Source organism: Apis dorsata, unplaced genomic scaffold (assembly GCF_000469605.1).
Source record: "Apis dorsata unplaced genomic scaffold, Apis dorsata 1.3 scaffold_416, whole genome shotgun sequence".
Taxonomy (NCBI): domain Eukaryota; kingdom Metazoa; phylum Arthropoda; class Insecta; order Hymenoptera; family Apidae; genus Apis; species Apis dorsata.
In genome coordinates, this window is record NW_006263671.1 from 269,836 (window position 1) to 285,458 (window position 15,623).

Sequence of the window (15,623 nt, forward strand, 5' to 3'; positions counted from 1 at the left end):
GCACACCGGGGCCAGTTGCGCGCCACGCAACACACGCGACACGCTCCCTCGTTACTCCCCTCCCCCTTTTTTTATCATTACTATTATCATTATCATCGCACAGAGAGACGGGGAGACGCTTTGTTTCTCGTTCTCCTGTTTACGGGAAGTATATACGTGTTTTATCCTCGTTCGTGTCCTCTCGGTTCGTAGTGATATATGTATGTATGTATGTATGTATATGTATATATATATATATATTGGAGGATTTCCAAGGAGGATGTGCGAAGTGAGTGAATTTTTGAAAGAGTGTAGAGGTTAGATTTTGAGGAGAGAGCGAGAGAAAGAGAGAGAGTATACGCGAGCGAGTTGATCCTTTGGCATTTTGGAAGGGTTGGCTGGGTTTGGGTCGCGAGGACTGGTCAAGGACGTGCGGTGACGCAAGCTCTCGCAACAGCCTTTGGCGGCCTTTCGTTTATCAAAGTTTTCCTTTCCAAGCTTCTTAATTATTAATCAACGATATTCGATACCTGCAATAATTAGTACGGTTATTCGATAGCTAAACACTATTATGGTAATATTAAATACTACTTATATTATTATATACTACTTGATATTAATTTATCAAAAAAACGTGAGAGTCTATCTAAATATCAGGTACTATTCTATTAGATGATAGTAATAGTTTAATAATAGTTATTAATGATATAATAATTTTTGGTCACTCTCAATAATTTTCTCGATAAATTGTTATTGAGTAGTTTTGAAAGATATGTATATACGTGAAGTAAGAATTGCGAAAGCTCGAATTAAGGAGCAAGATCTCGATAACGATCACGTGCGAAAGTGCGAAGTGGAGGGCAGAAGGAGGATCGATAGTCCCTTTGTGGATTCCCTCGTGAAGAGAAAAAGTTGGTTCCTCTTCTTTGATCGGATCGAAACGAGGAAAAAATGTGGCCGTTTTTTTCCTTTCCCAGTCAGACTCGTCTCGACGCTCGTAACTCCACCGAAACGAACAGTCCGCCGATTCTTCAAAGAGAGAAGGATCTCGCGTATCCACTTAAACTTCACGAGAATTTTAACACTGAGAGGGGAGAAAAAATGCTTCTTCTTCACCTTTATGTGTGTCGTGATTAATCGTCTGAAATGCAACAGTTCGAATTATTCCTTTTTCCATTGATTAACGATTCTTACTTCTCGTTCTCAAATTAAAAAAAAAAAAGAATTTTCATTTCTTTATGCGATTGTTCTCAAAAATCGAAGAAGAAAAATCGTTCGTATTTATGCGTAGGTTAGGTTTTACTTACTTTCGTCGAGGAAGATTCGAAAAGAAAAATAATTCTTCCATTTGTGAATTAGGTTAGGTTTTAAAATCGTTCAAATTTCTATTCCTCCATACCGTGTTTCAAACATGAGGTTATGTTAGGTTAGGAAACTCGTAATTGCGTTTCCTTCTCCTTCATTATGTGCATTATTTTTATCGAAGAGGATAATACTTACATTCGAAAAAAAATCCTTCGAACTTTCGCATCATCGTCGGAAAAATTTTTTCAGTAACCGTTTTAACCATATCCCATTCGCACATTATGATCATTCGCATCCTCGAAGGGAAGATCGTGCATAAAACCCTTTCAAACTTCCACCGCATGTTTCCTCCTTCTTTCATTAGTATCCTCCTCTTTTCTCACGTTTCCAACCTTCCTCCCTGCTCCACCACCATACTTTCAATCATTTCCACTCTCGTCTGACCCCCCTCCCTCGTTCGCCTCGATCAAAAGTCATCCCTCCCTCTCCCCCAAGTCTGTTCCAATCCCCATTGCGTGGCTCCGACTAATAGGTCGGCACGGTTGGGGAGAAGGCGAGATTTCACGGTATTAAAAACGATCCCGCCGCGGAAATTCGAGCAATCTGTCTGATGGAAAGACAGCACGCCGCTGACAAACTACTTTCAATCAACCGGCCGGGTATACGTCGCGGAATATACATTTTCAGATTGCCAGTTTCTTTCGCGACGCGCCGTGTCTTTTTTCTTTTTTTCTTTTTTCTCTTTCTTATATTCTCTTCTGCCGCGCTGTTTCCCTTTTACGATCCCTTTATTTCGAGGAGTCGAGGTTGTTTTTAGCGAAACGAGACGATGACACGTTGTTGTCGGTCCGAGTAATCGATATCTCGCGTGTCGAGCACAGTGTCACGAGGTCATCCGTGACTTTTCCCTTTTTCGAAGCCGCCTCGAGGAGGATTCTTTTTTGATCTAATCTGAGCGATGGAGGAAAGGTGATTTTGACTTTTCGATCGCTTTTCCATCTTGTTTGTTCTTGTTTCTTGTTAGAGTAGAATGATTTCTTTTTAATTATTGCTCCTCTTTTATATTTTTGTTGTATTCTTGTTTCCTATTAGAGTAGAATGATTTGGAGATTGTTCTAGATTTTTTATTGCTCCTTTTTGGTTTATTCTTGTTTGTTATTCTGAAAAAAAGTAAAGTGATTTAGAAATTTTAATTAAAAATTTTAGAGATAAAGTATGTAAAATATCAAGTAGTGGAAGAAGGAAGAGATGAACTATTGCTCTTCCTTAGTTTATTCTTATTTCCTCTTTGAATAGAACAATTTAGAAATTTGAACAAAATAGTTTTTGATGAATTATATATGAGATTATTTTTAAAGAATGTTGATAGATTGTTCATCAAGAATCAATTTTCTTTAAAAAAAAAATATATAAATAAATTAGGTTAGGTTTTAAATTCTCCTCTATATATTAATACATTACTTAATTACTTTTGGAACGTATAGTATCATATTACCCAAGAATGATTTATCCAATTTAACAATTTTGTTTAAATTATCGTTTTCAAAAATTTTCATTTTCATTCAAATTAAAAAATCAAGTGAGCAAACATTAAACTATCGGAGTAAACTGTTCAATCGATTAGTTTCAATAATAAAGAGATTTCTCAAGTTTCGAGCAATTAGTGATTGGTTTCTGAACCCTCCATTAATCATCATTTACATTCAAACGAAAAAGAGCGAAAGATGTCGCATCCTGTAAAAAAATGATGGCGGATGAATCGAGCCACTCGACGAAATGGTTGTCACACTCAGGTTGCTCGTATATTTATTGAGAGTCGCAGGTATCGTGTTGTTTAATCGTCGAGTGAATGGGAGGAAAAGTACAAAGAAGAGGGTACTCGTGGGTCAGTGTACTCGTGTAAACAGCCCCCATCAAGGGTGCAAGGTATAGCAGTTCCATTCAGAGGAATACAACTTGCATATCATTGTCGAAAGTGTTCCTATCTATAAATTGCGATGGTAGTTTAATGAAAAGGGACCTTTTATCGCCAACTTTCTCTATTTTTAAAAGTAAATTCGCTTTTGCAATTTTTCGAATCGTTGGAGAATCATCTTCCCTTAAATGAAATTATTCGTAATTTCAATGTCTTTTCAGAAGAGGATAATAGAATTGTAAGTGTTAATTCTTATGAAGATTATTGGATTTATTACGATTTTTCTTAACACAATAAATCTGTTGCAAAATATCCATATTCTGTCTACATTATCGTAGGTTAGATTAGATTGGATTAACAAATATATTGTTACAGATTAAAATAAATTGGAACAGTTAAAGGAAAATTTCAAAGATTTTCTATCTTGAATTTCTACTTTGAAGTTTGTCATCGTACGATCGTATTTTTAGAAATCTATTGAGAAATAAATTATATTATAGATGGAGAATACAGCTTTTATTGCGCCATTCTGATTTTTTTTTAAGTTGTTTTTCAATTCTCTAAGACTAATAGAATTACAAATATGTTACAAAGGTAATTTTTATAATCATCGTGAAATTATAATTCTTTTGACGATTGAAATCTACTTAAGACGAATAAATAATTTTTATTGTTATAGATTAAGATAAACTGGGCGTTAATCAATGCATCTGTTTATTTTCTCTTGAGAATAATCGAAATCGAATTAAAAGGAAAATTTGGAAATGATTTCTCCACGAGAAACTCGCAGAATTCTTCGAAAGCTTTCGCATTTAATCTTCGAGATTAAATTACTCCATCGATAATACAGTTTCCAATTTAATCGTCGATAAATTTAAACGTAATAGAATTCTGTGACTGTTGGGAACGTCTCGAGAAAATTATACGATTCTTTTCGATTCTTCTATATTCCCAAGGACAAATTTTATCTTCGATTAAATCGATAATTTAATCTTCGTGATTGAATTACCCCTTATTCAACCTTCTCACGTCTTTCAATTTACTATCTATAAATCTCAAAATAGTATAACCTTGTTACTCTTTTCGTATCGTCTCAACACAGATGTGGAAATTTCTTGAAATCTTCTTACTTTTGTCTAGTATTTTCTCTTTAATCATCTAGATTAAATTATTCCATCAATTTCTCCACTTTATTCTCGAAACGATTCCCTAGAAACTTGCAAAAAACAAATCCTGGCAAAAAAAAAAAAAAAAAGGAATTTTAAAATATTCCCCTTTTTTTTCAAAACCCTTCTTCATTTTTTTTTTCGCATAGAATGCAAAATCGTTTAATCGGCAATGTTTCCCCAAAAAAAAAAAATAATTTTAAAATATTCCCCTTTTTTTTCAAAACCCTTCTTCATTTTTTTTTTCGCATAGAATGCAAAATCGTTTAATCGGCAATGTTTCCCCAAAAAAAAAAAATAAAAAAAAAAAAAAAAAAGTAATTTTAAAATATTCCACTTTTTCTTCAAAACCCTTCTTCATCTTTCTTTTCGCATGGAGTGCAATATCATTTAATCGTCGAAGCTTCTATCAAATTCTTGACAAAGAAATAATTCTAAAATCAAAATCTTTCTTTATTCTTTTTCTCTTCAAGAAAATGAAAATACCATAAATATCGATGCTTCAACCAAAGTCTCAAAAAATAATTCTACAATCTTCCTTCAACTTTGGATTCTCCAAAATCCTTCTTCATTTTTTTCTTCGCATAGAATGCAAAATCTTTTTCCAAAATTTTTCTTTATTCCTTTTTCCCTGGAAATGAAAATATACTATAAATATCGATAGGTGAATGGAGAGCAAAGGTTAATTAAAAACGAGAAGAAATGGAATCGGGATAATGGCGTTTGTCCTTGGACGGCAAGCGGGTCAAGTGTTCTCGTTCCAGAGATGACCTTCACGAGTGCAGGACGCGGAATTATTTCCGCACTGCGCTTTGCCTTTTTGCCTCGTGGCTGGTCTCGAGATCTAGACGACTCTTCTTCTCACCTTTCCATCCGCCGAATCTCTTTTTTTCTTTTTTTTTTTCCTTGGTCTCGCATTGGAGCTTCACCGACTACTTCCTGGACTGACCAACTTTTTATCCCGTTTACACTTTCTCTTTTGGTCTTCTAACCTAATTTTTTTCTTCGCCTCTCTGTAAAAAAGAAAATCTTCTTTTTTTCTGTTTTTTTTTTGACAATAAATAGAGGAATCTATTCTTTGTATTTCAATGAGAAATTTGAAGAAGTATAATGTAGTTTTATTGAAAGAAATATAAGATTTAATTTTTTGAAAAAAGAAACGTCAAAATGAAAGAGGGAAAATTTGTAATGAAGAGAAAATTTGAAATAAAAATCTTTCATTGAATTTCTTCATTATTACTGTTAATTTACTGTCAATGTGAATTTATGACTCTTTTGATCTAATAAAAGTTTTCCACTGAATATTTCTTCACTATTAATCATTGTTAGGTCATTATCAATGTGAATCTACGTTTCTTTAAAAAAATAGCCATAAGAAATTGAAAGTTTGCTCGAATTTGAAATCATCGAATACTTTTTTTCATTCCTAATCATTATTACAATTCTATTATCAATACAACTGATTTTCTTCTTCACAAAAAAAAAAAAAGAATATCAAAAAGAAAAAATTGTTCAAATTTGATATAAAAATCCACTATCTACAAATCACTATAATTCTATTAATGTAACCTAACCTTCAAAAAAATATCAAAATAAAAATAAGAGAATAATTCACAATCAAGAGAGATGGAAAGTTAACACATAATATTACCGCTACAATTAATTTTTCCAAAAGAAAAAGAAGGAAAAAAAATTCGTAACGAAAAAAGTTTAAACCAGTTTGAAAAAGTCATCTGTGGAAGCTACAAGATGAAAAAGTCACTCGATCGTAGCTTCGTCCAGCGAGGAAGTGGAGAGGAAAGTGAAGTTTGGAACGGAAACGGCGTGCCCGCGTTCGTTTCGCGCTCCAGCCACTTGACGTGGTCGTTGATCAAAAGCGAACACTCGAGAATTTCTCAAGGAGGGTTGTTCTTTGAAGCGAGAATTCCTTCGAGATCCCTCGGCCGTTTGTCTTTGACAATAATCACCGGTCTCGAGCACTCCACTGTCCCCGATACAACCCTCTAAACGAACGTGTTTTCTTACAGCCAATGCTCTCTTTTCCATTCTTCTTTCTATCCACAATATTGTTTCACGGTTTCTATGAAAATTTTTCTCTCGTATACTGTGATGCATTAAGTTCGAGCGATTTAACTTTGTTTAATGTGACGATTGCAAGATTTAATAGATTATTACAGAAAATTATAAATATTTACAGAAAGATATCATCTTTTGATTTAGATTTTTTTATGTATCGTCAAGATTTGTTACGTTGAATAGCATTATAAAAGATTTAGTTGATGGTTTGTCAAAAAGTTATTAACCTAACCTAACCTAAGAAATCACAGATTAAATAAATTTTTGTTTTACATCAATTAATTTCATTTTAAAACAAAATTAAATAAAAATTTATTTAACTGTTAATTGATTTAACAATTTGCATTGAGTTTAAATTAGTTTTTCGATTTAATCTAACCTAAAGAATCTTCGAAGAAACGTTTTTGTTAATAACTTTTTTTAACAACGACTATCAACATATAATCTTCACAATCACTATTCAGAATAATAACTTCGACAATATATTAAAAAAACCATCGAAATTAAAAGATAGTATCTTTTGTTTATATATATATAATTTTCATATAGCTCATGATTTCACAATGATCTTTAATTCTTCTTACAGTTCACGGAAACAGTAAAGAAGTAATTTTGCAGAAACGTGTACCATGTATTATACGTTACGTAAAAAAGAAATTCTAAGGACCTTAAAATTTGGTGAAAAGATGAAAGGTGAAAAGTCAAGGACGAATTCACGAGAAAACTGGATTGCTCTGTGTCCTTGTTTGCGTGTCCTTATTTCGAAGACGGTCGAGGACGAGCAACGACCCTTCGATCGAGCGGAAATTAACCTTCTTTCCCCTCTTCCTCTTCATTCGATAGGTCACTTTGCGTGATTCTTCTTCCGTTTTCGAATCGTAGAAGTACTCGTTCCATCTTACATAAAACTGTGTATTACGTAAATTGAAAAGTTAATTCTTTCGCTTATTGGACGGTTTTAAAGTTTTTGATGATAAGTAATTATTACCTGGACTAGAAGTTTCTTCCTTCGAGGATTTTTAGCATGGTAGAGTTTCAATTTTAACTCGTAATTGGGTCATTTCAGAAACTCGAAGCGAATTAATCTTAGTTAGAGACCAGTCTTGGCGCTAGTGTAAATATGATATAATCAAGCTAATCGTATGAATGTAGCGATGCGTTGAAAACAGGATGTCTCTGGATATGTGAACGATTATGTTTCAAAGTCGACTCAATTTCTGTAACAGGAAGCAAGCTTGAAATTTTAGGCGAGAGATTGAAATTCTATTTTATCATATTCTTTTTTAACTCTTATATTATCCACAATATTTTTCAACTTAATATAAAATGAAAAATTTGTTATCTTCCTTTTAAGAAATTTTTAAATTTAAATTTAGATCACATTGTTATTTGACACGTTTTATATTTCTATTTATGATTCCAAAAATAAAAAATTGAATAATATTGGTTAATCATATAAAAATAAAAGTAATTTCCTTTCCATTCGTAATAGAAAGAAAATCAAACAAACTTTTTACATAATAGATTTCACTCTTAAAATTCTTAATATTTTTTTACTAAAAAATTACTATAATTAAAAGTTCAATAATATAAAAAATTTTTTTCGACGTTAAAAAAAAAATATTCCAAGTTTAGAATTTGATTCCTGAAATCAAAAATTGAACAATATTAAAAATTTTGATTAGTCGAATCGAAGCGAAAATAATAGAAAAAATAATAATAATAAAAAATATGAATTTTTCATACTATCAGTTCTCATTCTCCTTGGAAATTGTTCAAAAACAACCGACAATCGATATCAAAGTGGCCATTTCTACCTTCCTCCCTTGCAACTACTGCTCCCCTTAGTTAGGCGCGACGAGGGTACAAGTTCACTCTGCGTCCTTGACCCACTCGCGTGTTTAACGATCCCCGAATCGAAGAGGTAGCCTTAAAAAAGAAAATTAATTAGAGCACGATCATTCCAGTGGAAACGAGAGGGATTAAAGGGTGGCAAGATCGATAAGTGGTCGAGAGATTCATGAAAATATCCTTGTTTCAAGATTCGCCACGATGTGTAATCATCTATTCTTATTTTGGTGATAATTAAGTTAAATTCAGTGGGGGAAAAAGGTTGAAAGAGTGAAAAATAAAAAAAAAAAAAAAAAAAAAAAAAAAAAAAAGAAAGAAAAAATGAAAAATTCAAAGACTCAAAAAGTGATTTTTTTGAGAGAATAGATTGATCGCGAATTATGACGTTGTGACGTGTGATTTTGTGACGTGTTGGGTTTTTGGAAGAATTCTGGCATTCGTTGCTGGTGATCTACACAGGTGAGTAACAATTTAAATTTTTCTTTGATCTTAATTTTAATTATAATTCATTTTTGTTATATAAATGTTTTGGTGTCTCAGAGATTTCCTAACTCTCCTAAAAAAATCTCATATCATCAAATTTAAATTTCTTTCTTATGTAAATTAGCATTGAGAATGTTTTTTTTTTTTTACATATTTGAAAAACTTAACTTAAATTAATTTCCTCGAAAAAAATCAATATTATCAAATTTAAATTCATTTTTAATGTAAATTAATTTTAAAATTGTCTATACATATTTTGCATCCATTATTGAAAAACACTAAAAATAATTTTAATAATTTTTAACTAATGGATTGTTTATTATTTGAAATTAATGCATATGACGTATATGAAAATACAAAATATCTAAAGAGAAAAAATATAATATATTGATATTTGAAAAATAAAATAAATTTTTATTTCTTTTATAAAATACTAATAATAACATTAATAAAAATTGATTTTGTATAAAATTTGGTTTAGAAAGATATATCAATTTTTATAATTATATTAAATTAATAGTTAGGTTAATAAACGATAATACTAAAACTTATTTAAAACTTCCAAAAAATCGAATATATTAAAATCACAAGTTAATTTTAAATAATAAAAATAGAAGATTATTTTTATCTCATAATTTTATATGTATTTCGCGTAAAATTTCGGATGGTTATCTTTCGGGTAATTTAATCACGGTAAAGTTTGTAAGGTGTTAAATTACTTTAAATAATCGAGAGAAACTCAAGAACTCCAATTATATTAAATCCAAGTTCCAAACTAACCGTGGAATATGGAATCAAACCTTGAACTTTCCAAGATCTTTGGAAATAAAAATTTTGTAATTAAACTTTATGAAAATGAGAATTCTAAAATACAAACTTCAATAAAATTCCGATTTAAATATTTAACTATTCGAAATTTGTTAAATTGCAAATAAATTATTAATTTTCTATTCTTCATAGATTTTCGTGATCGTAAAAAAATGAGTTCACTATCAGATTTTCCACAGATTTTCACGAATCCATATGATCAAATACGTTGTTGGCAATATTCTTGGGAAAGAGAAGGATCGATGGAGTGCAATCTGGATCGTTCTAATAGTATAGTTGTTCAACTTCGTCCGCTCTGTTTCCCAGGATTTTTAAAGTTTCCTCGGTGGCTACTAACCTTATTCGAGATTATTTGCACGCTGAACGAGCGGGAATCCAGATGGAAAATTAATTTATGTTCAAAGAGTAGGGCAAAAGAGCTCGATGACGTCAAATCTATCGTTTTTCTCAACATATGAATCGTCGAAATTTGGTTTCAGATTTTTCGATTTTCACCAAAGAAGAATTGTCACATGAAAAAAGCAATAAAAAATACAATTTAAAATTTATTTTTCAGGTATACAGGATAAAATATTAATCATAAAAATAGAAATTTTCAAGAATTAATGTGCTTCAATGAAGATTGAGGTTAATGTCATTTCAATTATCCTCCTCGATTCGAGTAATTTTAATATTACATAAAAATTATAAAGAAATCTAAATTAGTTTTCAAGCTGGAACAAAATTTAACAAAATACTTTAACTACAATTTTTTGTAAAAATTCTATCTTCTATTAAATTCATTCAAAACTCACCTGTTAACTTGATTTTAATATTCTTTTTTTATTAACTTCAACGTTAATTTTAAAATGTTTATTCTTAAAAAAATAAAGAAAAAAATGAATTTTGAAAAGTTAAGTTAAAAACTTAAATATTTCAATTGTCATTCTTTTTCGATGTTATAGAAGTTACGCTCATTTTCGTATTCTTCTTGTCAGAATGTAAGCAATGATCGTAAATTGGTCCACTATTCCCTAGTCTTCGAACTTCTTATGGACGCTTTATCGAATTTCTTTTCTTTGTGGCACTTCGAAAAATTTCATTACATCTTTGCACTTCCTCTTGTTCGCTAAAAAAGTGACACTTTTGCGGAGAAATTTTACAATTGAATTTTTGCTTTGCCCTTTGGAAACTCTCTGATTTTTAAATCGATTTGAATACTAGATTTGAATGCAAATAGAAATATTTTTATATTTGAGATACAATAAGATCTCGATTATTCAGAATCATATCCAGTATCTTTTATTGAAAATATTTTATTGAATATATTTGAGAATCAGACTTGAAAATTGCTATTGTTATTTTTCACTAGAGAATTCTACTAGTTACTTAAAAGTAACTATTCGATAATTTTTACTCTGAATGTAGTATCCATTAAACAAAGATAACTCTAAAAAATATATTCGTATCTTTACATCAATCTTGTATCTTTTCGAATTTTTTCTTCTATAATTAATTTTTTTCCACTAGATTTTTTTTGTTATTTTTGAAGTTGGTAATTAGACATTTATAGCTGATATACATACATTTATTAATATTTTATTATTAATATTTAAAACAAAAATGTACTTTTATTTAATGTAATGTATTTTTAAAATGCATTGTAATATAATTTATGAATTAAAAAGTATATTATAAAATAAAAAGTTAGATTCGAAATATTTAAGACGTTGTAAATTATCGAATTTTCGAACTACATAATTTTCCAGAATGAGAGCTTAATGATTGTTTGCTTATAGCTTATGTATTAATTGATTTAATAGGATTTCGTTCAGATCCGGTGGCCCCGGTGTGCTAATCTGTTCTAATACCTAAACGCAACAATTCTGTTTCACCACGACCTACGTGCAACTGCCTATAGCTGCTCCAACTTGCGTTAATCCATTTCAACTTTAATATCATGTAACTAACCTAACATTTTCACACATCAAATCAACTCAATTTTATCTTTTAAATTTCTTTTTTAATTTTATATTAATTTTCGTTTTTAATTTTTTTAATATTAACCAATTCTTCTCGAGGATTTTAATTACATACTTTTTTCGTGAATTTTAATTAATTTCATTATTTTTCAAACATTTTAATTTCTTAGTGCCTGTCATAATTCAATTTTAATCTCTTGTGTTCATGATATTATTCCAGTTTTTTCATTTTATGCGTGACTAATCTTTATAACAATTCTAAATCATAACCAACGCCACACACCTATATCTATTCGTTATTCCTTGAGTGTTCTAATTTTAATATCAAGTAACTTCAACCACCATTAAGGGCAGTAATTATCCACTTTATTATACCGCTTTTTAATTTCATGCGTGATCCTATTATAACCTAACCTTCATTAAATAGTAACTCGAGGTTGACATGCTTATTTTTTATAAACTTTGCATAACATTAAATCGTAATAACCCAATTAAACACGAGTAGCGATTTTAATTTATCGCAGCCTTTATTAATTTGTCTTTTGACGATATGTGTGAATTCCATAAAGATTTAATTCTCGTTTAAATTCTAAATCCGATGTGTGATCGCGTATTTGGAAAATCGATTAATGTACTGGTTCCTCGAAAATTTGATTTGAGAGTCATGAGATATTGCGTAATGCTGCCATTGTTATATCCACTATTAACTTATATTCAGATTATTTCGTAAAATATTTCAGAGATTCTAATGATGAGGTGAAGGTTCAAAAATTTTACTAACAATATAATTGAAAATGATGCATAAGATGATTTTATTAATCAAAATTTGTAAAGATAATTAAATTTAATTTTTTAATTTTTTTTTATATAATTTTTATAACTTTTTTTTATATAAAAAAAAGTGTATAGTGTAGAAATAATTTTGTTTAATAAATGCAGTATTAAATTAAAGATCAAATATAAGTTAAAAATTATAAATGTATTTTTTGAATAAAAAAATTGAAAAAAAAATTAATTTCTTGCATATTTATTTATATTTATTTATATTTCTCATTCTCTTAAATGAATAGGTTAAATTAAAAATATATAAATGAATAATAATAACATATATAAATATATAAATAAATAAATCTTTTTCGAATATGTTTATCCAAAGGATAAATAAAAATAAAATAATATAATGAAATTAGTAAATGGTTGGTTTGTTTTTTAACTTTTATCATTAAATGTATGGAAATGTGATTTCAAAATAATATGACATTAGCTTTTTTAATTGTATATTTGTATTATTCAACTTTTTTTTAAAAATTCTATTAAAATTCTTCTTTTTGATTTTTTTCCAATAAAATATTACATTTATATATTTATATTTATAATTAATTAAATTATACATTTAATAGTTTAAGATTCTTGTGTGTTACAAAATAATATTTATAATTATAATTTAGGATTAATGATATCTAAATTGATCTAACCTAATCAATTTTTTTCTTTTTTTTCAGAAAGTGTGTTTTATGTTTTTGAAACTGAATCGACGAATCGTTGGTGTGCAGTGTCGCGATCGAGAAACGATCGCCAGTGATCGGTGAAGTTTGAAAGTTGTTCCTCGAGCGTAGTGTAAGAATCCTGGTTGGAGAATCGAAGATCGTTCCTTTGACTGGGAGAACGGCGTTGGTCCTCGGCATGAAGGGTAAGTCGTTCGAAACTTTCCACTTTTTCATGAAATAATTTTATCATGAATTTTCTTTTTTAAGATTGACTCTAAAACATTGCGAAAGAAATAGAAAATTTTCTAAGATTCTACTCAGAAATTTAAAGAAAACTAAAGTCGAACTTCAATTTAAAACTAAGACATTTGAAAAATTGTTCGATAGTTAATTAAGATTTAAAATTTCGAATTTTTATGAAATTAAAATCATAAGAAATTAAGAATTTTTATCATGATATAAAAGATCAATCATTAATAAAATTAAAATATTAAAAAAAGAAAAAATCAAAATTATAACTATATAATTGAACGAGAAAATTTCATCGATAGCTAGATTGAGGGATTAAAAATTTCCAGACACGTCGAGAACGCGTAACAACTGTTTTGCATAATCTAATTAGTCAAAGAGCTGCGCACAGAATTAAAATTGGTGGAATTAAAATTGCACGATCCAAAAGATGTTAAATATTTCTTAGAATTCTATTCTCTTCGACTTTTGCTTTTTTTCGCTAGAATAAAATTTGTTATGTCACAATCTGGTGCCAATGATTATCGAAAATGTCACATTTTAGAACCGATTATAACATTTCTAGGAAAGAAATTCTCGAAAATGTTTCACATTCATTGAATACTTGTAATAAGTAAATTAGAAATAAAAATAAGAGGAAATATTTTCACGAATGGAAACGATATTTCTCACGAAATTCGTACTTTGCAAATATATTCGAGCGTTAGTAGAAATTGCAAGTCGAGCATATAGAACAACTTTTGATCTTTCGCAGCCAGAACTGCACTGCAGATTCGCATGAATCGAATCCTTTAGAGAGCCATCTGGCGACAAATTTGATTACTATCGCCATTAAGTAAACTTTACATGAGATATTTCATACTGCATGGTTGAAATGGCATACGTAAAGGATGATTTTCACAAATGGAAAAGATCGTACCATTGAATAAGTCATATTTGAGAAGAAAGTCATTGGTGGAGGACTGAGATTAATCTCGCGATTATACTTTAGCTAGATTGTCTAGTCGAAAACGAATATCGCGATTCTGGTACCCTGATAATGGATTATCGCTGGTGAGAATAATGTATAGCTTGCTGTCACGGTAGCCACGATGGATCACCTTGCCGCGACTTTCTCCGGCAAACGTCACTCTAATTAACGTGGCCTGAAAGCCACGATTAAGCGATTCGCTGGCAAACAAAATAATTTTTCTTTTATAAAATTTCAATTTCCTTTTCTATGTAAGTAATCTTTTTTTTTTTTACTGCCGATCATTATCTTTAATAACTATCAAAGTTGTTTTCTTTTCAGAAAAAAACAATTTATTTTTTTAACTTATTTTACTCTATTTTAATTCTAACCTATTTTATTTAAAAAATTTACATTTTTATGTTATAATATCTCTTATAATATTTGTATAGAATAAGATATTTGAAATAAATAATCATTAATATATTTGTATTAGTATCAAGTTTAACAAAATTAAAATATTATAATTTTCTTATCCAGATGTCTCGTCTTACCGCAAATTCATGTTGAATTTGATCAAATTTCAAAGGTTTCACGATGCATTTAATATTTATTCTTTTCACCAGTAGCGTTAATTTGCGCGTTTCTCTTCCCCAGAGATCGGAAACAGAAGAACGATGGTGTATTTTAGTTTCAAGTTCCCTTCCTCCCTCGAGGTGGAATTTTAATTTCGCTGGTGCTTTGGTCAAATATAAAAAAGAAGGCAAGGGTTAACAGCCACTTTTCCCCAGTTCAAAGAGCAAGGACAAATATTTGCTCGGTTTGATACTGACGAGAATGCGACTCATCGTCGTGAAAAATAAATCTCGATTCTGGAACAATTGACTTCCTATTAATACTCGTTTAGCCACGACTACGTCGTTAATTATTCAAGCATCGATATCGTTAATTAACAATTGATCATTGACGCCAGATTCCTCCAATCGATAAGGAAAGGATTTCACTGGGAGAGACTAGAAATGCGTGATGCCTTGCTCGATACTTAACCTCTCTTGTAAGTTTTCTTAGTGATTAGATTTGTCGTAATTAATTCTACTTACAGTACTATTATACTACAAAAAGTATTTGTTTCTACGAACTTCTATACAGTAATAGAAACTAGAATATAAACATAAATTATAATTATTCCTATATAGGTAAAATAATATTTATTTTACAAATGTTTAAAAATTTTATTTTTTCATATTTTATGAAAATTTCGCTTTATTATCTATTGATACCTATAAACATACTATTAATTCATTTCACAGTTTTATTTCTTTGTTTCAGATAACAAATATTCTCTCAATTGTCCAAATTGACAGTCGATAGATA

The 15,623-nt window shown here is 29.8% G+C and overlaps 2 long non-coding RNA genes across 5 annotated transcripts in view; one reads left to right on the forward strand and one right to left on the reverse strand.

Moving 5' to 3' along the window:
* LOC102672857 overlaps nucleotides 1–15,623 on the forward strand; it is a 101,559-nt gene continuing 85,936 nt past the window's right edge. For 2 of the 4 annotated variants that reach the window (XR_004151020.1, XR_004151022.1), the window contains exons 1-3: nucleotides 1–268; nucleotides 8,409–8,751; nucleotides 13,067–13,254. This is a non-coding gene — a long non-coding RNA (uncharacterized LOC102672857). Of the gene's footprint in view, nucleotides 269–8,193; nucleotides 8,752–13,066; nucleotides 13,255–15,623 lie in introns of all 4 variants that reach the window. The other 2 variants (XR_004151021.1, XR_004151023.1) reach the window with 2 other exon arrangements.
* LOC102672667 lies at nucleotides 5,230–7,757 on the reverse strand. The gene is made up of 2 exons (XR_004151024.1): nucleotides 7,109–7,757; nucleotides 5,230–5,378 (listed from the first exon to the last, which is right to left on the reverse strand). It is a non-coding gene; the product is annotated as an uncharacterized LOC102672667 (long non-coding RNA).